At 41.6% G+C, this 21907-nt stretch overlaps 1 long non-coding RNA gene across 1 annotated transcript; it reads right to left on the bottom strand.

Moving 5' to 3' along the window:
* Positions 1-386: 386 nt before the first annotated feature.
* Positions 387-19955, bottom strand: LOC135322821 (uncharacterized). The gene is made up of 4 exons (XR_010383724.1): positions 19750-19955; positions 17999-18220; positions 5108-5312; positions 387-437 (listed from the first exon to the last, which is right to left on the bottom strand). It is a non-coding gene; the product is annotated as an uncharacterized LOC135322821 (long non-coding RNA).
* Positions 19956-21907: the final 1952 nt, after the last annotated feature.

Raw genomic sequence — 21907 nt, 5'->3', positions numbered from 1 at the left:
CACAAGAGTAGTTAAGAAACTTGCTTATGACACATGATCAGAAAGAAATAAATCCAGTTTGTCTAACTTTAACGCTCAAACAATTAACATTTGCATTGATTACCAATTCAAAGTGCACTGAATTCAGTTGAATTGAACATTTTCCAGGTCTTTCTAGCTTTTGCATAAGGCTTTGATGATGCCACAAAGGAACTTGCTTGGAATTAGAAATACCTGAGTTGGAACCTGGATTCTGCCATTTCCTACTGATAGCACTTGGAGCAAGTCAGTTTTCATCTTGAAAACAGAAATATGATACCTACCATGCGTGGACCGTGTGGGTTTAAGCAAGGCACCTCAGTGAACGGAACTCACAAAGCTTACCTGGTAAAGAGAAGGCTTGAGTGAAAGAATATAAGGTGAACATGGCGTGATTGTGATTCCCACTCCATCTGAGGCTGAAAACAATAGAAACAATAGTTATCCCAGTCTGCTTCTTACATGTTCACAGGCTCAAAATGGAGCTTGAAATAGTTTTCTAAATGAGGTTTGGGAATTCTTTGTGGATTCCAATTACACATCCTATTGCTGGACCTCATTAGCACACGTAATTGAAAACTGACTCTGTGTAATGAGGACAACTGGAATCTCCGGCTTGGAGGCAGCGACTTTGGTGTTACTGATTCCCCATTCTCCCAAAACACACCCGCATCCACCCCTCAAACACACAGCCTCAGGAGCAGGGGAGAAAGAGCCAGAATTCTTCCATTACTACATTTCCTGTGATGTCAGCCTCCACAGGAGCTTTTGTTTCACAACGTATGTAATATGTGGATAAACAATGGCAATATGAAGTCTTATAGGAATCCCTGATACTGGCTTCCTCAGAATACGCATTCTTAACAGAGGACAATATTATCACCAAGGAAGTGAAAATTGGTTCCTAAAGGGTGAGAAAAACCAGACACTACAATGGTTTGTGGCCTTTCGCAGTGCATAAATAGATATACAGTGTATCTGTGGTATTAAAAGTTCCTGGCAAGTGGGCGATTAGGGGAAAAAAAAAAAAAGAGTGGGAAACACTGCCTTAGGGAGAACATAAAGTTCTCCAGCTCAGTTTTTGATTCCAGGAAGAAGACAGGAGGCAGGACTATTCTCAGTGCTCCATTCTATAATGGCAATTTCAGGGGTTCCAGTTCATCGTGACAGTGGTTTAAGAGAAGGGCTCTGAGACAGGCTGCTTGCTTTGAAGCCCAGTTCAACCATTTATAGCTGTGTGACCTTGAGCTAATTAACTAACCTCTCTGTGCCTTTTGTCTTTCTTTTCACTTATAAAATGAGTAATATTTCACACTTAAGATTGTTGTGAGGGATACAGGACCCAGTTTATATTCATAAAAAGAGTCAGCAGAAGCCACTCCTACTTTTGTGAAAGAGTTCTGGTGTCCTTTAAATCCACATTCTCTAGGTGACCAAATTCGGGCAACATACTTTTTTAAACTTTGAGGATTTTGAAAAATAAAGAATATATAGAAATAGGTTATAGAAAAGAACAGATCTAATATATATTCCCGCAACATGAAAAGTTAATTTATGTTACCATTTTGTCATATTTGCCTTAGCCTTTTTTATGTATCAAATATTTCAATTACACAAGGAATACATATACACATATCCCTTTTGTCCTCTCTGTACCTCCAGTCATACCATGGTGAAGCAAAATTTTTTTAGGTGCCCATTGCCTGCCAGGTATACTTTCCTTAGAGGACTTATGAATGAGTATGCCTGAGAGACCAGCCATCCTGTGAAGCATAATCCTCTATCCAGACAAACTAAACGTCTTCATTCAGGTTAAGACCCAAATTACATTTTCCCCACGAATTGAAGCAATGTTTCTTGGGCACCTGTGGTGTGGGAGATGTTTTTGAACTGGGAGCCAGAACTGTAGCACAGGCCCAGAAGTCAGCTGTTCAAAGTGAATATCTGGGTAGCTGGAGTAAGTGAATTAAATCAGTTTCCATGCTTCAGGTGGCATTCCAGATGTTTCTCATGAATGGTAATGAATAACCCACTTCCCCTATTAATAACAAACCCCATGATGGCATTTGCAGATGACTCCGTCCTTTTGTTTTTAGTGTGTAGGTCTCAGCAAAGGAAGATGTGAGCTTCTGGGTTAGGATCAGACCTGGGAACCACAGTGGTTTGCACACTGGCCAAGTGTCCTGGCAGTGGAGAATTCTGCAGTCACAGATGCCTAGGAGGCAGAGGAGTGAAAGTCTTGAGTCCTGAGTGAGGCAGCTCTAGGAAGCTGGCATGGCCTGGGTTGCTTGGGACTAGGCTGTGACCCAAGGGACTGGAATCTAAAGGAGAGGCAGAAGGCTGACTGTCCTCAGGTGTGGTTATCTACTCATCCGGTGGAACCAAGGGAAGGATCTGTTTAGGTAACGGGGGTTGCAAGATAATGGTCACTGCCCAGAATGGCGTGTTCTCTACTGAGGGTGACTCTTGTACTCGGCATTTGGCTATGAGGAGGGAATGCTATCTGGTGTCCATGCAGAACTCTGAAAAACGGAGCTGTGGAGGGCCCCACACCGCTGTAATTACGGCCTGAATGGTTTCTCTCTCTCTCTCTCTCTTTTACTTTAAAAGCAAAATAAACATTTTAAATGTTTGGATATAATCCACTAAACTGTAACTATTAATAATGATAATAACAATACTGCTGACTGTTTTTAAGTGCTTCTCAAAGGCCATGCCCAGCACCAAGCTATTCTCACAGCAGCACAGAGAGTCAGGAGGAGGTATCTCCACGTTACAAGTCAGACCTAGTTTCATTCACTCCCTTGCTCCCTCACCATCCAGAGAACATTTACTGAGCCTTTTCTATGTGCTTGGCCCTGTGCTGGTGCCTCAAAGAGTTTACCATCTACTACAACTCACAATAACTAAAAGTCACACTTTTATTTTGCTCACTTGAAATTGGTGGAGGAGAGGGTGGTCCCTAAACCAGAGAGGAAATGCTGTGCATTACTGTCAAAAGAAAAAAAGAAAAGGTCTCAGTTTCTACTTCCAAAGGAAGTCCTGTGGGGAGAGAATGGGATGGTGAGTATGTGAAGATAAACGGAGAGCCTGCAGAGGAGGAGAAAAACCCTGGCTCAGTGCCTCTTCCTTTTTCTCCAGCGCTCCTTCCTTGGGTGCTGCCTTAGCGCTCCATGCTAACTTATACAGAGCAGTACTTGTAAAGCACTTACTTGTCTGTCTCCAACAGACTGTAAATTGTAGTCAGACTCCTAACAGGCATAAGATATCTTAGCTTTTTTTCCCCAGTACCTGGAACACTTAAAAAAAAAACAACTCATTTTAATTTTATTAAAATGAACAGAGAATGAGTGAGTGGATGCATGGATTTCTCTTGGGCCATTCTCCTGTGCACATATCATGGACACACAGATTCACGCAGAGGACATAATCACACAACTTCACATATATTCCTAGGGAGATGGGAATGCTGTTCTCATTACCGCAGCCCTTCCTCGGCTGGCCCAGCCATCTGTGTGGCCACCTCTTCCACCCCCACTCCTCAATCAAGGCCAATTCTACCGGCTCCGTCCCTCCCACCGCCACCACCATGCAGTGCTCCCTCTCAGCTAACCCAGGAGACACTGGACTACCAACAGGTTAACCTTCTGGCAGCTTCCAGAAGTCCTGGCATTTTGACTCTATATGGCCCTAGAAGGGATTTTGCCCAGCATTAGTCTGTTTCAGGAGAAACACTTATCTGGGGGCATTTTCACCTGGCTGGGGGACACACCCCCACCAAGGTCAGACTCTTGAAAGAGAGACTCAGGTGTAGACTGCTGCAATTCCTCAGAGATCGGCTGTCTGTTCAGGGAGGTGCGAGGGAGCAGTGGAACCAACTTTGTTGTGCATCTTTGATGTCCTAGACATTCTGCTGGATGCTTAGATGAGTTAGCTCATCCACTCACGTGAAAATGAATGTTTCTACATAGGTGCTATGATCCTCATTTTGCTAATGAGGATGCTGAGGCTGAGAATGGAAAGGAAACTTGCCCAAGGCTAATAGTTAAGAACTGACTCTCTGAGGAGGGTCATAATTCAGAGTCATAATGCTGGGGTCACTAAATATGTTTTCTTTTCCCCTTCCTACTAGTATCTATTACATACACAAAATACATTCCTTAGTATCACTGGGAATCCAAAGATAGATGGGGTAGATCCGGTCTTCGTTTTTAACACACACCTATTAGAATGTGAGAGAGTGATACAAGTGCATACAACGTTATGAAATCTGCAGAAATGCTCTCAAAGAAGTGCAAGGAAATTTCTTGTAAAGTCAGAAGAAGAGAACACTTCCTAAAATGCAACATTTGAGTGGGGTCTTAAAGGGTGAGTACTATTTCACTAGGAAGAGATGATCTGTCAGGAAGGGAAAACCTTTTCTTCTACCCTCTTACATCCAGTAATTGGAGACCTGTGAATCAAACTGACGAAAAGAAAGATGCATATGATAAAGGACAGATTTTCATTCACTCAGGTATGTATGAGAGTTCACAGAAAAGTGTGACTCAAAACCAATAAGCCTTTTTAGGGCTTAAACTTGGATGCAAACAGTGCCCGCCCCCAAAAGGGTACAGAAGATGTCATTCCCAAAGACAGCAAAAGATAAAGTAAAGATCCTCATTGTCACAGGCAGTCTCAGCACCAGCCAGGCAAAGAGGAAAGATGGCTAAGCCCCCTGGAAACCGGCAGTGGTCAACACGATGCCAGCTGTAAATGGAATGCCAGGCTCCTGTATTTCTGTTAAGGTGACTACAAATTCCCAGGGCCCCCGACATGACGGTTGACTGCCTGCACATGCAGGTCCAACAATCCTCACCCCCTGACAGCTGGAAACTCAGAGAGCAAATGCTCTCACTAAACCAGGCCCCCAGGACACACAATGAGACAGACTGGACACGGCCGCTACCCCTGGGAAGGAAAGGATCTATGGCCAAGAGCAGTCGAAACTGAGAGTCGCCCAAGAGTCATAATGCCCCAGAACTAGTTCCACCAAATGTTTTCTCCTACCAGTCTAAGTTAGAAAGAAAAGACAAAGAGAACCTCTTACCACTCGTTTTCAACTGGACTCCAAGCAGAAATGCAGGAGACAGAGCAGTAAGGAGAGCTTGCCCTTGCCAGCTTCATCAGAGGTCCTGAGGTCTCAGAACCAGTTTCCAGAGCACACCGTTAAGTCCCAACAATCCCATCCTTGTTGCCAACCTGTCAGGAAGGGAAAACTTTTCTTCCACCTACCCTCTTAAGTCACTGGGAGTCTGCAAATTAAACGACAAAAGACAGATAAGCAAGGGAAAAGATAGATATTTTATTCACATAAGTACAATGCATGTGGAAGTTTACACACAAAAAATGTGACTCGAGGTGGTTAGAATTTGGGGCTTATGTAGTATTTTAATAGGGGAAGGGGAGGGCAAGAAGGAAACATATTGGAAAACAAATGATTTTAGGGAAAGATAGATAAGCCCTCAGGAGAACAGACAGGAGACGTGAGAGTTTAAATGTCTGTTTAGGCGTGGTGCTGATTTCTATTTGCCATTGATAAGAGTCAAACTTTTCTGGTTGCCCTCCAAAGGAATTTTTGACAGCTGAATTCTCTTGAGTTCTTTTAGGAGGCTCTGCTCTTAGGCAGATAAGAGGGTTAAGGAAAAAAAGACTTCCCAAATGCCATCAGTTCAACATAATTTTTTATGCTACAGTGGAGTATTCTGGGCCCCTTCAATGTAGAGAAAGGTGATAATGTCTTAATATTTATTACTGCTTTGCGAACAAAATATGCCAGGAATACATATTTGAGTGAAGCAGGATGTTTTGACAGTATTTCTGACTCCCCAGCATTTGGAGACTTGAAAAAGTCAACCATTAATTTCATAGCTGCTGCTTCTCCTTCTGTTCATTATATTCATCATCACCAACTTGGTCACTCTCCCCTGAGCCTGAGGTCAGAAGTAAACCGAGTGTGAGGAACAGATACAAATATTGGGTTGGCAAGTGATGATTGGCACACTACTTGATTTTTATGTTAAAAATCTAAAAGCTTAGTTTTTTTTTTTTAAAGGTCATAAAATAGGAGTAAGTACTAAATGCCTATGGCATTACAAATATTTATGTTCTCATCTTTTAAGCCATGGGGAAATGTCTTTTTGTCTTCCAGAGATTCTGACCTAAATATAGCATGTCCAAGCAGAGTGACAGGGCCATTTAAAATAAAATTCTGAAAGGAATATATCTAAGGCTTATAATCTAGATAGGTTTATAAAATACAAATAGGTAGTTGGATATAAGAATTAATTTCTGGGTTCTCACATCTAGGAAGGAGCCTTGGTCCTGGCTTGCCAATCTCAGGCTCCAAAGTGGAATGATGAATTTTCTAAGAAGAAACACAGGTTTAGATTTAACTATTGGAAAATGAGGGCAGCAGCACATCAAAAGGGGACCCCTGGAGTGAGAAGCATTAAAGATAAATTTTTCCTGAAACCGTAAGAGCCTTGCATTTTGACATGTTTTGCAACTGACACCCAATGAGCCCTCAGGGTATGAAAACAGTACCTTTTAAAAACATATTACCTTAGACTTATTCGGAGAAAAGGAAGAGGTATAATTATCAGATTTAAAATTTTTTTTAACATTTAATAAACTCTAAATAACCTAACCTAGTAAACATTCTTAAAATTCGTGCTTCAAAAAAGAATAATAAGCATTGTAAGTAGGATAATTGATATTTTCATGACTTCTAAAAGCCTTTTCATGGATATTTCACTTGAAAACAATAATATCAACTTTGGTATTTTCACTGATGTCTTGTAAATTGGCAAGTCTAAAGAAATAGGCCAGGGCTTGAGAGAGAACAGGTTTTGCAAATTAATCTTTTTCCTGATGACAGTGTTTAAAAATGAATTTGTAATGCAAGTCCTTTCTTGTAAGAGTGCGAAGTGAAGAAAACAACAGGCAGTTCATAATAAAGTGAAAATTAAAAATGAAATAAAAATACACAGTAGGACCACCGATAGCCTCTCAGGAGCATCTGTAGAAATTTGAAGAAAGCCCTCTTTCTTTAGAATGTACTTAGCAAGGCCACAGAGCAGACAGCGCGGCAGGAGAAGCATGGCTGGATTTTAGGCCCCATGTCCTGTCCACTGGGCACCCTTGTACAAGGCACAACCTGCAGAGTAACATGAAAATACCCTGCTCTTTGTGCACACACACACTTACATGTGCACAGACTGCCCCTGAGAAGAGTCTGTCTTTTTTGTTTTTTTAAATTCTTTTGGGGGAGGTAATCAGGTTTATTTATTTATTTTAATGAATTTTAATGGGGATTGAAACCCAGGACCTCATGCATGCTAGGCACAGCACTCTACCACCGAGCTATTCCCTCCCCCGCAGCCTCTGAGAAGATATTCAAAAAATTAGCAACACTGGGTACCTCTGGGGAGGAGAGTCGGGTGAGGGTCAGAAGCAGATGTGTTTCCTTGAGTAGCCTTGGTGCTCTCTGAATAGTACGTTATTGTATGTATGTATTACTTATTAAAAATAGAATAAAAATACTAATGAAGTTTTTATTTTGAAGTAGAGGACATAGAAAACGCACAAATGAGTCAAAAAACACAGGTGCCATGTAGAGTAATGAGAGCGTTTTGGTGTTAAGAGAAAAAGCACCACCTCTGCTTGCAAGGACCAGGAAAGGCTTTCTAAGGGAAATGGTGCTGGTCATCTGTCTCAGGGCCTGAATAAAATTTCACTGAACAGACAGTCGGGGTCCTGAAGGAGGCGTTTCACAAGGAAGGAGAATGGTAAGAGCAAAGGCCAGAGGTCAGAACGGGGACCAACCCCCTGGAGAACTCAGTAGGCCTATTTGTGGCATGGTGGGTCTGCACAGGGAGGGTGGTGGATAGAGTTGGCAGAAATCTGGGGTCATAATATAGAAGACCTTGGTTTCTAAGCTGAGATGAGTAAAGTTTGCAAAATAAATTTAAAAAAGAAAGATTTGTAGCTGGAGATGGAAAAAGAAAATTAACAAAAGTGCTTATTAGCTTAGCAAATACTGACAATGTAAGTTATCTGAGGTTGGTAGTCTTTTAAAACCTTTTTTTTTTTTTTCAATTTTTCTACACTAATTAGAAACCCTATTGAATTTTAACCGCACTAGAACCTAAAAAGCTTTAATCCCAACTCAGCTAAGTAAGAAAACTGCAACATAACAATAAATAAGATCAAGAAAGAAGGGGGAAAGCATCCAATGATGACCAAAAAAACTGAAATCAGAAAACACAATTCTCTAGATTACAGGTCAAGTTTTGAGTGATTATGAGGCAAATGAAAACAGACTTCCAACTCTGAGATTAGGAATTTCTGTATTATAGGAGTTTCTCTTTTTAAATCCTTAAACATATTAATTTAAAATTTTGTATGCATAAATGCTTTTCATAGGTGATTTTCAGAAAATGAACTGTGGATATCATATACAGATTCTGGAGGAATGGAAAATATATTTAAATTAAAATGAGAAGCTTAAATTGGATAGATGTGAATGAAATGCTTCATAGAAGGTATCCATAGAAACCACTTAAAATAAAGAGAAATGTTAATTCTCTTTGTAAATTGAGCTCCGAGAATCAAAATGAGAGTGAGGCATTTAGTGTAGGTGCAAATACACTTTGGTCTTATCTATGTGAAACACACTAACTGACAATTATATTTTTTTGGCCATGGTCTCCACTGATAGTCACAATCAATTTATAGCCATAGAGTTCATGGGATTCAGCTGGTAAAAGAGCGAAGCTACACTGGCCCAACTTGTTGATTCAATCAAATGTGTGATCAGCAGACCATCAGTGCAGTGTCCCAAGCTTTCAGCAGTCTCTTGACGACATGAGAAACTGAACTTTACCAACCACTTTATAGTGATTACATAAGACATTTGGGGACACCACTAAAAATTTCCTGCATGGACTTCCCAAGAAAAGTCTCCATTTCCCACATTCTATTCTAGGTCTGTGCATAAGCAGACATGTTTTACATTGCTACAGTCACAATGTTTGGAATTCAGTATTCTGCTTGTGTGTGTGTGTTTTGTTTTGTTTTGTTTTTAACTAATCTTAAACTCCTAATTTATCCCTCCCCCATTCTCTTTCCCCTATGGAAACCGTAAGTTTGTTTTCTATGTCTGCAAGTCTGTTTCTGTTTTGTAAATAAGTTCATTTGTACCATATTTTAGATTCCAGACATAAATGATTTCATATAGTATTTGTCTTTCTCTTTCTGACTTACTTCACATAGTATGATAATCTCTAGGTCTATGCATGTTGCTGCAAAAGGCATTATTTCACTCTTTTTCTTCTCAGTAATAGTCCATTATATAATACACATCACACCTTTACCTAATCATCTGCTGATGGACATTTACCTTGCTTCCATGTCTTGGCTATTGTACATAGTGCCGCTATGAACACTGGGCTGCATGTATCTTTTCAAAATAGAGTCTTCTCTGGATATATGCCCAGGAGTGGGATTGCTGGATTATACGGTAATTTATTTTTCGTTTTTAAAGGAACCTCCATACTGTTTTCCACAGGGACTGCATCAATTTACATTCCCACCAACAATGTAGGAGGGTTCCCTTTTCTCCACATCCACTCTAGCATTTATTGTTTGTAGACTTCTTAATGATGGCTATTCAGACCAGTGTGAGGTGATACCTCACTGTAGTTTTGATTTGCATTTCTCTAATAATTAGCAATGTTGAGCATCTTTTCATGCACCTATTGGCCATCTGTATGTCTTCTTTGGAGAAATGTATATTTAGGTCTCCTGCCCATTTTTAATTGTGATGCAGGAAAACGGATGTGGGGCATGAGGAGGGCCAAGTCCCAGGTCTTGGCTGAGCCCCTGGGATGTGCCCTGCCAAGTGTGGGTCCTTGGCTTCACGCAGGGAAGAATTCAAGTGCGAGCCACCGTTGAGTAAAGGTAGACTTACTTAGAGAGAGACATATTGCATAGAATGTAAGGCAAGAGAAAGGCAAGGAAAGAGGTGTGGGAGTTGGGTGCTCAGGTTAAAGTAAAAGTAGGTACACACTCCATAGACAGAGTGCAGGCTGTCTCCAAAGGGGAGAGAGCACAAAGGGCCACTAGGCGTGGGGTTGTCACTTTTTATGGTCTCAGTAGCTTCACACGCCTACAGGTGGGATCAATCCAACTGCCTGGGGAAGGGCTGAGATTGCCAGGAATTGGGCCACCTTGGCCTTTTGCGGTTAGCCTTGGGGCTGTCATAGTGCCTGTGGGCATGTTATTTGATCACGCTGTTATAATGAGCACATAATGAAGCTCAAGGTCTGCTAGAAGTTAAACCTCTTAATCCTTAAGGCCAACTGGGAGTTGAATCTTCCACCATTTTGGTTGCTGTCATTCCTTGTGTGGTTGTGCCCTGCCCCCTTCCCTCCTGTCTCAATTGGGTTGTTCATTTTTTGTCATTGAGTTGTATGAGCTGTTTGTATATTTTGGAAATTAAGCTTTTGTTGGTTGCATCGTTTGGAAATATTTTCTCCCATTTTGAACGTTGTCTTTTCATTTTGTTCATAGTTTCCTTTGCTGTGCAAAAGCTTATAAGTTTGATAGTTTGATTAGGTCCCATTTGTTTATTTTTGCTTTTATTTTCTATTGCCTTGGGAGATCTGCTTCTGTTCTTTAATATGTAAAATGTAAACATTTTCTAGTTACATTTCTTCTTAATTTTTCTTTGTCACAATCACAAATGATATCACTGAGTTGATGACCATTTCAGAAATGCTAACAGTAGTAATTCATTCTTCCAAAAATTTTACTTATTTATTATTGTATTATTTAATTATTTTATTTGCAGGGAGAGGTAATTAAGCTTATTTCTCTTTGGTGGAGGTACTGGGGATTGAACCCAGGACCTCGTGCATGCTAAGCATGTGCTCTACCACTTGAGCTACACCCTGCCCCCTGTAATAATTTATTGTTGCTAACTGTCTCGTTTTTTTCCTGCTTCTCCCTGTTATAGGTAGTTCTATAATTAACCACTTTTGACTTCACTCCATAATCCAGGTGATATTCTCCAGACCTGCTGTTTATAATAATAGCCTTACACATTCTCAAATATTTTGGCTACGTAACACTTTTATACACTTATGAATTATTGAGGAGCCAAACAGATTTTTTATGTCAATTATATCAACCAAAACTTATCATTTGAGAAGTTAAATTGAGACATTTTAAAAATACTTATTTTAAAATAACAAATTCATTATATGTTAACATAAATAACTTAATTTTTATAGAAATAACTATATTTCCCTAAATGAAAAAAAATTAGTGAGTGACATTGTTTAACATTTTGAAAGTCTCCTAATGTTTATGTCAATGGAAAGCAGTTGGATTCCCCTATCTACTTCTTCATTCCATATGTTGCAGTATCTCACTTCATGTAGTCTCTGGAAAACTGAGTAAAAAAGGCATGAACCTCTTAGCATTATCATGAAAACAGTTTTAACCTGAATGGGTATTGGTTATCTTCAATCACACTTTGAAAACTCACTGTGCACACCATGTAAATATGCAAAACTATTACATGGCTAAAGGGCAACGTAGTTTGCTGGTCTGAGGTCCTTCTCAGACTTCCCAGAGAAGAGTCTTTATTTATTTTGCTGTTCTAAGAAACTGCTAACAGAGATTGTTCATTGTCAGTGTCTCCCAGTTTACCTTCTCTGCAGTTCAGGAAATATTCACTAGACGCTAGCAAATAAGTTTCAAATTTAATAGCAACATTAACTTTCCTCATTAGCATCAAAGTATTTTAGAGCTAGAAATGCTGAAAGAGAAACCTGTATCATCTGGTCAGTTATGAGATGGGGACCACCAGCTGTATGCAAAAAATATTTAGGTGAGATAACTGTAGGTAGTACACAGGCAAACATTAAGTAACATTGAGTAAGGGAGTGAGAAAGCTGTCTCCTGTTGGATTCTCTTCCCACCTGGTTACCTTGGGAAGTCTCAGCTTGTTTTTGTTTGTATGTCCTTCATACACCTTAACTAATTTGCAGCATCTTTAACTAACTTGCATATTTTCCAGTTTAACATAAGTTTAGCCTAAATCTTAGAGCCTTAGGCAAGCAACAGTATTTAGCTAGAGCTTAATGGTATTGTCTTCATCATCTTATTTTTATTACTACCATCTATTTAGAGCAAGTCATTTCAGTTTTTAATTTAATGATGTTTAATTTAAAAACATCTGGTTTTTAAAAGTGCGTTGATTTAAAGAAAATAGTTATTAAAAACAGTATGCATAATGTGAGCAATGAAGTGAATGACTGAGTTTTGGAAAAAAAACTGATTTAATTTTATCCTCAATTTACAGGTAGGGAAATCAAGGCTTAGAGAAAATTAACTTGCTTGAGGTGACCACAGTAAGTCTTAAACCCTGACCTCCTTACTCTCAATCAGGAGTTCTTCCTACTACAGCATAATGAGTGCTAATGTCTAACACTTAATCGTCTGCCCCTGAAGTCAGACAAATTCAGGTTAAAACCCATACACCATACCTGGCTAGCTGTATAATCTTGGACAGACTTCTTAGCTTCTATCACCTCAGTTTCTTCACTTGTGAAGTCAACATAATTCTAATTTCACCTGAAGGTTTTGCCAATATTAAATGAGATAATATTTTAAATGGTTTGAAATGACTCCTGGCTCTCAGTAGACAGAGCTATTTTTATTAGCTGAAGTTACTCTTGGTGCACTGCAGAGCATTTGGAGCAAAAGAATCTTCATAGCCAGGGCTTGGCTCCAGTGTGTGTGAACTGCATCTGCCACTTGGATCCTTAATTAAAGGCTGGAAATCATTGCATTTCTCTGGAGGAGCCTAACACGCCTTTGGTTGCAGGGAATGAAGGTTAAACGTGTTAACTGGGAAACTTATGCAACCAAGGGTTAAAATAGCCTTGAAGTGAAAAACCGAAGAAGAATTCTGGCCTCTGGTGTGTGATGCAAAGCCAAGCGTGTTTGCCTTTGTGAGCCCTGGAATGCTTCTGGTGAGCCTTGTTTGTTGTGGAAACTGACATGATCAAAGTGGGGAGAATTAAAACGATGAACTCCCCAGACAGAGCCTTGAACCTGAAGTCTCACACTGAGGACAGACAAGCCAGTTGACAGCAGCTGGGAAGAAAAGAAATGCATCTCTCTAGTCGGACCAGTATGGCTGGTAGATAAAGACCCAGGATGGGGAACTCTAGATGAGAATTCAGATTTGGCAGATTTAGGGTAGTGAAATGGAATGTTGACCTTGTGGTCTTTAGGATTCTTGCAACATGAAGGTTGTGGTTTTTCAGATGTCAGTTTTTAGAGTGGAGTTACTAAGTGAAGCAGGCACTTTTAGTATTAAAGCATTTGGGGGTGGGGAAACGGTGCTAATTGCCGTGAGATGCTGTGCCAATTGTACTGGAGTGTTCTAAGGCATGATGTCATGCTTCTTCCCATATTAATTTCCAAATGTTGAAAAATTCTCATTATGGTTAAGTAGAATAAGTGTCCCTAAGTGGCTGGCATGATTTTGGATTGTTTGCTCACTTGGTCCTTTATCCCAGGATGAGGATTAGTAAAAACTCTTTGATATTCTAGTAAGTATGAAATGACCTTGGAGTCCCACCTGTTGCTAAATTAGGAGGCCTAATCAAGGCATTCACAGAATCATAAAACAGAAGGGCTGGATAAGATTTTAAGGAAGTTCTGTCCTACTCACGTATTTTAGAGATGGTGAAACTGAGGCCCGGGGAGAGAAAATTACTTGCTCAACACTACACAGAGACTTCTGCTTTTTAGGCCACTGCTCATTTGTTGTCATGCCAAAGAATCCCCAGCAAATAGACTACTGGCCTAGAATAATACCCACATGAGAGAGTCACCTTCTGGGCATCTGTAATTTGAAATGCTGCAGGAGTATCACTCTTTTTATTTTTGAAAATTATAACGATAATCCTACTTTTTCTTTTCTTTTTGTTTTGTTTTTTTCTTTGTGTGGCTTATCTTTTTATCTCTGTGCCTCCCAGGGCATACTTCACCAGGACTCTCCTGGACAGAGGTAGGTAAATGGCCAATGAAGTTTTTATAAAGATCACTAATACATTCAATACTCTGCACACTGAGAGAATTTAATAATCATCACACCTTACATTTGAGTGCTTTGCAAATCCAGAGTGCTTTTTAATCACCTCTCCTTTAATCCCTATACAGTCATACTGATACAGGAAAAACGAATGTGGGGCGAGAGGAGGGCCATATCCCAGGTCTCAGTTGAGTCCCTGGGACGCGCCCAGCCAAGTGTGTATCCTTGGCTTTGCGCAGGAAAGAATTCAAGAGGGAGCCACAGTTGAGTAAAGACAGATTTATATTTAATTAGGTAAAAAAAATTTTTGTTATTAAAAATAGGTTAATATAAGACTGGAGTTTTATTCTCTGAAATTCTGCTTTTGATAACATATTGTGTGTGATTCTTTGCCTTTACGTGATTTGTATTCACTTTTAAAATCTTTGGTTAAGTAAATAAATATTTAACAAATTCTAAAAGTTCTTTGTACCTCCAGCTAACTTTGAGATGCTTTAAAGGAACCCTGAGGTATCTTAGATATTAAATTAACTAGGATTATTTGGTATGTTAAGTTAAATATAATCAGTCATAATTTTAGTAATTGCAAACAAGTCTCTTTATCAATTACAGGTGTTTAACCACAACTTTTAAGTCTTTTGTCATTATAGACAGTTGAACTGCTGTTACAAAGGTGCTTCATCTTTAAGAAGATTCATCGGAAGTCTATGGAAACAGTGGGTTATACCAGTCCCACATCAAATGATGGCTTTGCGAGGATTCCAGCCCATACCGCCCTCTGATGCAAAAACAAAAGGCTGTCCTGCCCCTGGGGCCCCCAGATTAGGCATTCAGAGATTTTTACTCCCTAATAAGCAGGGTCAATGCCCCTACTCAGCCTGGAAGTAGTTTTGGAAGATGGACCCTCGCCTTTCTGCACCCCCGTAAGATTATGGGAGTAAAAATCTCTGAGAGGGGAATGAGACAGAAAGGAAGGGGGCAAGGCACAGCCATTCAAGGAATGACACAGCAATTAACATCAAAATGGTGGAAGATCCAACTCTCAGTAAGCCTTGAGTCCCAAGATGTTGGGAGACTTGACTTCCAGTAGACCTTGAACTTTATATGCTCACTATAATATAACATGGTAAATATTAACATGGTAAATGCCACTCCCACAGGCGCCATGACGGCTTTGAGGCTAACCATAAAAGGTCAAAGAGTGGGCGGTGGCGCAATTCGTGGGAATCCCAGCCCCTTCCCCAGGGTAGTTGGAATGGTCCTCCCACTTGTCAGCATATGACGCTACCGAGCCCATAAAAACTAGCAACACTGCGCCTCTTGGCCTGGTCTCGCTCCCTCATCCTCGGAGACAGCCCACACTCTGTCTATGGAGTGTATATCTACTTTTACTTTAACCTGAGCACCCAACCCCCACACCTAGTGGCCTTTCTCTCACCTTCTGAAACAGCCTACATTCTGTAGTCTGTATCTCTCTAAATAAATCTACCTTTACTCAACTATGGCTCGCTCCTGAATTCTTTCCACGGTGAAGCCAAGGACCCAAACCTGGCAGGGCACGTCCCAGGGACTCAACCGAGACCTGGGACATGGCCCTCCTTACACCCCACATCCGTTTTTCCTGTGTCAATATGAGGGAGGCAGAGCAGTTATTATTATCATCCATGTTATGGATGCACTAAGTGAGACAGAGAGAGCCTTGTGACTTGCCCCACTCCACACAGCCCCAGAGCAGCTGAGAGAGCCCAGCGGGACCTTCAGCCCCTCAGGACCCTCTGTTTTGGCAACTCTCACTGTGGCATGCAGAGGCCCAGACTCGCTGATTCCCCAGATTACATTCTCTGAACTATTGACTTGGTGGGAGTTTCAGGAAATTCTACAATTAGGTAGAGGGAGGGTCTAGGAGAATCAGAGGGACCTGCTCAGATGGGGCAGGGGAGGGGAAGGCAGTCTGGAAATCTTGCATTAAAAAAGGTAAGAGTCAGCGAAAAGTTTAAGTCTGCAGAACTAAGAGATGAAGTCCCAGGAAGAGGCTCCTTCTTACTCTTTCTTGGGGCTCCCAGCAACTACTTCCTCGAAGCAAACGTTTGACACTTGCATTTCTTGTTATCTGCCTAGCAGGAGCACCCCTGCCCTGGAGCGAGGCGGAGTTTGGGCTCCCTTGGCATCCAGGCCCTGGCGCCATCCAGCGTGGAGTAGGGGAGAGCCTGCAGGCCTCCTGTCGGGAAGCATGGGGATGGGAGGGGAACGTCGGCCTCACATCAAAGCCATCAGAGAAACCCTGAGGGGTTATTGGCTTGCTCTTCTCAGAAGTGGCTTTCTTTTCCCCAACTAATTTCCTGCCCGGGCCCTAACCCAGGTCCCGCCCTTTCCCACCCTTCTTCCAGATCCACTCCACGTCAAGCATCACTAAAACAGGCTACCAGAAAAAGGAAGCTGGGCCCCGCGGGTTTCCGTTTGTCTTTGGAAACCACTTACGAGCAAGAAGTGGGGCCCACAAATGTGTACCCGTCAGAAATGACCCTCACCCCACCCCCACTCCAGTTGAGTTACCAAATGAGGCCAATTCATTCTCTGGAATGTAGCGGCCCAGGCAATGATGATTGATACTGACAGGGAAGCTTTCATGTAGCAATATCCCCGGCCACCGGCTGTGAGGCAAAGAGAAAGAACTCTCTGGAATTCACAACATTCCCCCTCCAATTAATCCCCAGCCACCCCGCTGTGTGTGAATGGGTTGTGCTGGGGATTCGTGGCTCTGATGCAGGGGGATTTGCTGATTCCTTTGAGCCCCCTGAAGAGAGGTGATATGGAGAGCAGATAATCAGCATGCAGAGCTGGGCGACGTGATGAATTGGCTCGGCTGGGCCTGGCTTCACTATTTGTACACTTTTAGGCACCTCGGAAACTGGGTTTGCAGACAAAACCTATGCTGAGGGGCCCTCAACCCCCGACCTTTTGTGGGCCTGGATAGCAGCGGCCTCTCCCACTGGCTTAAGATGGGAACCTTGTCTCAGAAAGGAGGAGCCAGAGGCCAAGGGAACAGAGCTCTGATTCTAACCTGGCCTGCCCTGCCCAGCGCCTCGATCCAGCTTTAATTCTGTGTTTTCATTCTGCGGAATTGCAGTTTTCAGTCTAAGTCCACTGCCTCTCAAAATGCTGTCTACGTTTCGCTCAGCTCCAGGTTCACCTCTGTGAGGCCATCCCGACCAGCAAGAGTATGTTTTCAAAGTATTGTGACTGTCCGACGTGTCTTCTGATTTGCTGGGTCTGTCTCTGTTTACTTCAGTGCCTCACACAGGGCTGAAAAATAATAATAGTGCCCGACTAAAAAGTAGTAACTAACGTTTATTGAGCACTTACTACATGCCTGGCACTCAGAGTTTATGTGCATTAACTAATCCTCACAGCCATCTCTGAAGGAGGCACCATTTATAGGGAGGGAAAAAAAGGCTGAGGCCTTCCTAACCTGCCTGGGGCCACAGACTGGAAGGAGGAACGAGTGAGTGGGCAGTCAGATTCTCTCCGCACAACCTCTGGGTCCCACAACCCTCGTCTCTGTTTAGACTCTCACTGCTTCCCACCAGGTGTGCCTGCCACAGAGCTTCTTGTGTCCAAGCACACAGACCCTCAATCCCCTCCACACGGCAGCCAGGGGGAGCTCTCTGAGACACCCCACAACGGGCCACTGCCCTGCTTGAGCTCCTCGAAGATCCCCATAGCATCTACGAGAAAGTTCAAACTCCTCAGCTTAGCACACCAGCCCCTTAATGATCAGGCACCCGGAAAGAATTAAATAAAGATGGAGGCGATAATCCTAATTACCTCTTGGGGGACTTTGCCAGATGGTGCTGTGAAGGGAAAGAGGGCCTCTTCCTCAGACTCTGGAGTTACTTGTGGGCCTGGCTCCCTGAGGGCACTCCTCATGGACACCGCCCCCATCCTGTCATTCCTGGCAGTTGCCACTCTTCACTTGCCTTCCTGGGTACCTCTTCTTTCATTCAGGACACAAGGTGTTGGATGCAGATTTTACTTCTGGTTCCACTACTGAAAAGAATTCAAGATGAACACTGGTTTTTAAGGGTTTTTGTTGCCAGGAACCACAGGGCACTAGACAAAAACTGTGACAATATCCCTAACTAGTCAATGCTCACTGTCAACCAATCCACATTTTCATACCTTGCATGCCAATAAATTACCTTTTAGACACTACATTTCGGTTTTCCTCCATCAGCTGACAAATGAACCTGCGGGCTCTCCCACGGGCACTGCCTGCCAGTCACTGTTCAGTTTTAGCAGCAGCGTCTTTGTTTTCCTAGCAGTGTTATTACAGTTATTTAAGGATTTCATTATAAGCATCCCTATCCTTACAAAAACACATAAAACTGAAATTTTCAACTTATACTTATTGAAGTGCTGTGATAAGTGTGGGGGGACTGTGGTGAACAGGACAATTAAGGTCCCTTCATTACGCTGAAAAAGACAATGTACAAACAAATAAATATGCAAAAGCATGGTTAGCAACATAAGGAAATAAATCAGGGTGATATGATAGAGAATTGGTAAGGACTGTTTTAGATTAGTTAGAGGAAGGGCTTTCTAAGCAGGTGACATTTGAGCTGAGATCTGCATTGTAAGAAGGATCTATTCATACAAATAATTGGAAGTAGAACATTCAGGCAAGTGCCAAGGACAGAGGTGAGCAGCCTGCTTTCTCTGAAGGCATAGCAAGGATGTTAGAAGGGCTGAGGTATTCTGAGCGAGCAGGGGATGGGGTTGGAGATTGGGCAGGAGATGTGAGTAAACAGATCTTTAAAACCATGCAGGCCAATGGCTTTCAAACTCTTTTATGTGACCTACAGTAAGAAATATATTTTATGTTAACAGTCCACTGGACACACTTACATATACCTACACCTGAAAGAGAAGTTTCATGAAATAATATTTATCCTTACTGCAAACAATAAACTTTGATATTTTCTATTTTATTTTACGTTAACATGCTGATCCTGAATAAGCAGTGCATGGATCTCACAGCCTAGAGATGGCTCGGTCTGGAAAGCTCTGTCCTGGATTAAAGCAAGGAATTTGGATTTTATTCTCAGTGTAATTGGAAACCTTTGGAAAGTTGTAGGCAGCAGAGTAACATGATCTTATTTACATTTTTTAAAACTGACTCTGACTGCTGTCTGGAGAGCTGGCTGTATGAAGGTGGGCGCGAACCGCAGCTGGGAGACCCGTTAGGAAGCTGCTGCGCTTCACCTAGAGGAGGAACCATGGTGGCTTGGAGAGGAGCGGCAGCAGAAGACACTGAGAAGAGTGGATGAATAATATGGAATTTGGAGGTAAAACCAACACTGGATGTGGAATGTAAAGAAGAGAGAGGAAGCAAGGATGACTCCAAAAGTTGTTTGGTGGTTTGTTTTTAGCAATGAGTGGTGTAGCCGCTTGTTGAGATGAATTGGGGGATGATTATATTTTGGAGAATGGCAATATTGTTTTAGGTATTTCAAGTTTAGGATATCCGTACCTACAATACATCTTATTGGAGGTGGTAGGTAGGGAGTTAGACATACCGGTAAGGGTGCTTTGGTGAAAGATCAATCAGTGTTGGTGATGAAGCTTTAAGAGGCAGTGGCACATGTATCTTGTTTAAAGCCATGGGATGATAGGTGTGACCTAGCGAGAACGTGTGGCTGGAGAAGAGCAGTGGGCTTCCCACCTTCTGGACCACACCAGCAGTGACAGGTCTCCCAGAGGAGTACTCCGTTCTGAAAGTGATGTTCCCTGAAACACAATGGAATAGGAAACATCATTAGATATACTGGGTAACAAATAGTCATCCATGGAACTTGAGGTGGACAACTGTGTGATAAATTACAGAAGAAAAACTAAGTCTAAGAACATATATGACTGGCTCTATTGGACCTAAAATGTAATAATAGAGTTTCATAATTTGTTTAACTTTCTGGGGATAGAACACGTCTCATATTGCTTGCATGACTTCATGGTGAACTTCTACCCAGGTAATTTTAGTGCCTACTGTTTCTTAGGAATTCTTTACAGAAATAGGGGACTACCTATGTCATAGAATTTATTCTTTGACTCCCCTTATTTAGAGCAATGTTCTTATTCTCTCGCATCGATGTTAGATGTTCTAGTTGAAGGCGTTTATACTCTCATTCAACCTGGCTTTTCTTCCTGGGCTGGAACACATCTATTTTCACCTCCCTTGGTAGGGAGAGTCTACCCTTGTCTCCCATCTCTCCCTCTCTTGCAGTCAGGCAGGGTGTCAGAACGACTTAATTGTGGAAGCCATTCTAAGAAAAAGAAGACTCTTTACTTTCTTCCTTCCCTTACCTTCTCTTCACTTTCCTCCCCTTCCTCCCTCTCTTCCTTCCTTCTTGTTTCTTTCTCTATCTCAAGGGCAGTGGTTTTCAAACTTCAAATGAAAGTCTAAGTTAGAGCCCCAAATAGAAAATAAACAATGGACTAATGGTGCCATTTTCTTCCCTTTGTAGGAATCTCATCAGCAACTTCAGGAAATCTAAGGGCTCCACAAATCATCACTGAAGCGGATTCATTTCTTCTTGGAGGAGACTTCAGGTAAGAGAAGTCTCTAATACCTGTGAGCCAGTTGTTTACTCAGAGAAGGCAAATTAAGATGATTTTCTGTGACAGGATCACTGATAGGATTTCACCCTAGAGAAATAGTGGAGAGCCAGAGAGCTTACACAGATTGCCTCTTAAAGAGAATCACATTTCATTCGTTAATCAGAAAATACGGTTTACTTAATGATTTAAATAATTTAATAAAAAAAGCTGGTGTGTTTTTTTTCAAAAGGCAATGTAGTTTAACTAATGCTCATTTTGAAATCAGAAAAGTTGATTTAATCTCTGCTTTATCTCTTACCAGCTATAAGCCTGACATAAGAGCAAATAATGTAAATTCTCTGAGCCTCAGTCTTCATCTATTAGTTGGGAAAAAATTTTTCCTCATAGGTTTATTGCAAAGACTAAGTGGAAATAACATGCAGAGTACCTGGTACCTGGGAGTATTTGTCATACAGTAAGTGGGCCCTTCATGTAAGACAAATAGTTATTATGATTATACATTTGCCTACCTTTGGTGACAAAGGTTAACCTGGGTTAGATACAGCCTCCAACCCTGTAAATGCTAATGAGAGGTCTGGCTGATTTTAAAATGGAGCATGACGCATGTTTAAGGGCCAAGTGAAATGGGTTTTGTAATATATAGTCATACTTTGGATGCTTCCTCCAAAATTCAAGTCTGTTATACACCTAAGGAAATGAAAAAGCCAAAAAATTCTGGCAGCTGGCCTAACGGCCTGGATTCCTTTGGGTCAGTATAGTTTGTCCTCTTTGTTCCTACTTAACAGAAGTTAGGTCCTGACCACAGCTCATTTTGACATTACTTTATCCCTCGGATGCCTCCTTGAGTTTTCAGAGCACAGAACACAGAGAATAAACATAACCAAGGCATTATGTTTATGAAAATGGGAGTCTGCATAACTAAAATTGAGTTTTATTCATTCATTCTTTCACTCCCTCAATAAATATTTCCTGAGTTTTGTGTACTGGGAACACATATGTACAGACACTCTATCGTGACAATGACAAGACAAACAAAACTCTGCCTTCAAGTAGGGTCAGACAATAATAAATACATGAATAAATATTTCAGGGTGTGGTAAGTGTGACGAGGAAAGCAAG

Source organism: Camelus dromedarius, chromosome 14 (assembly GCF_036321535.1).
Source record: "Camelus dromedarius isolate mCamDro1 chromosome 14, mCamDro1.pat, whole genome shotgun sequence".
NCBI lineage: Eukaryota > Metazoa > Chordata > Mammalia > Artiodactyla > Camelidae > Camelus > Camelus dromedarius.
The sequence above is the reverse complement of the archived record's forward strand: the minus strand, read 5'-3'. Positions and strand labels throughout refer to the sequence as shown.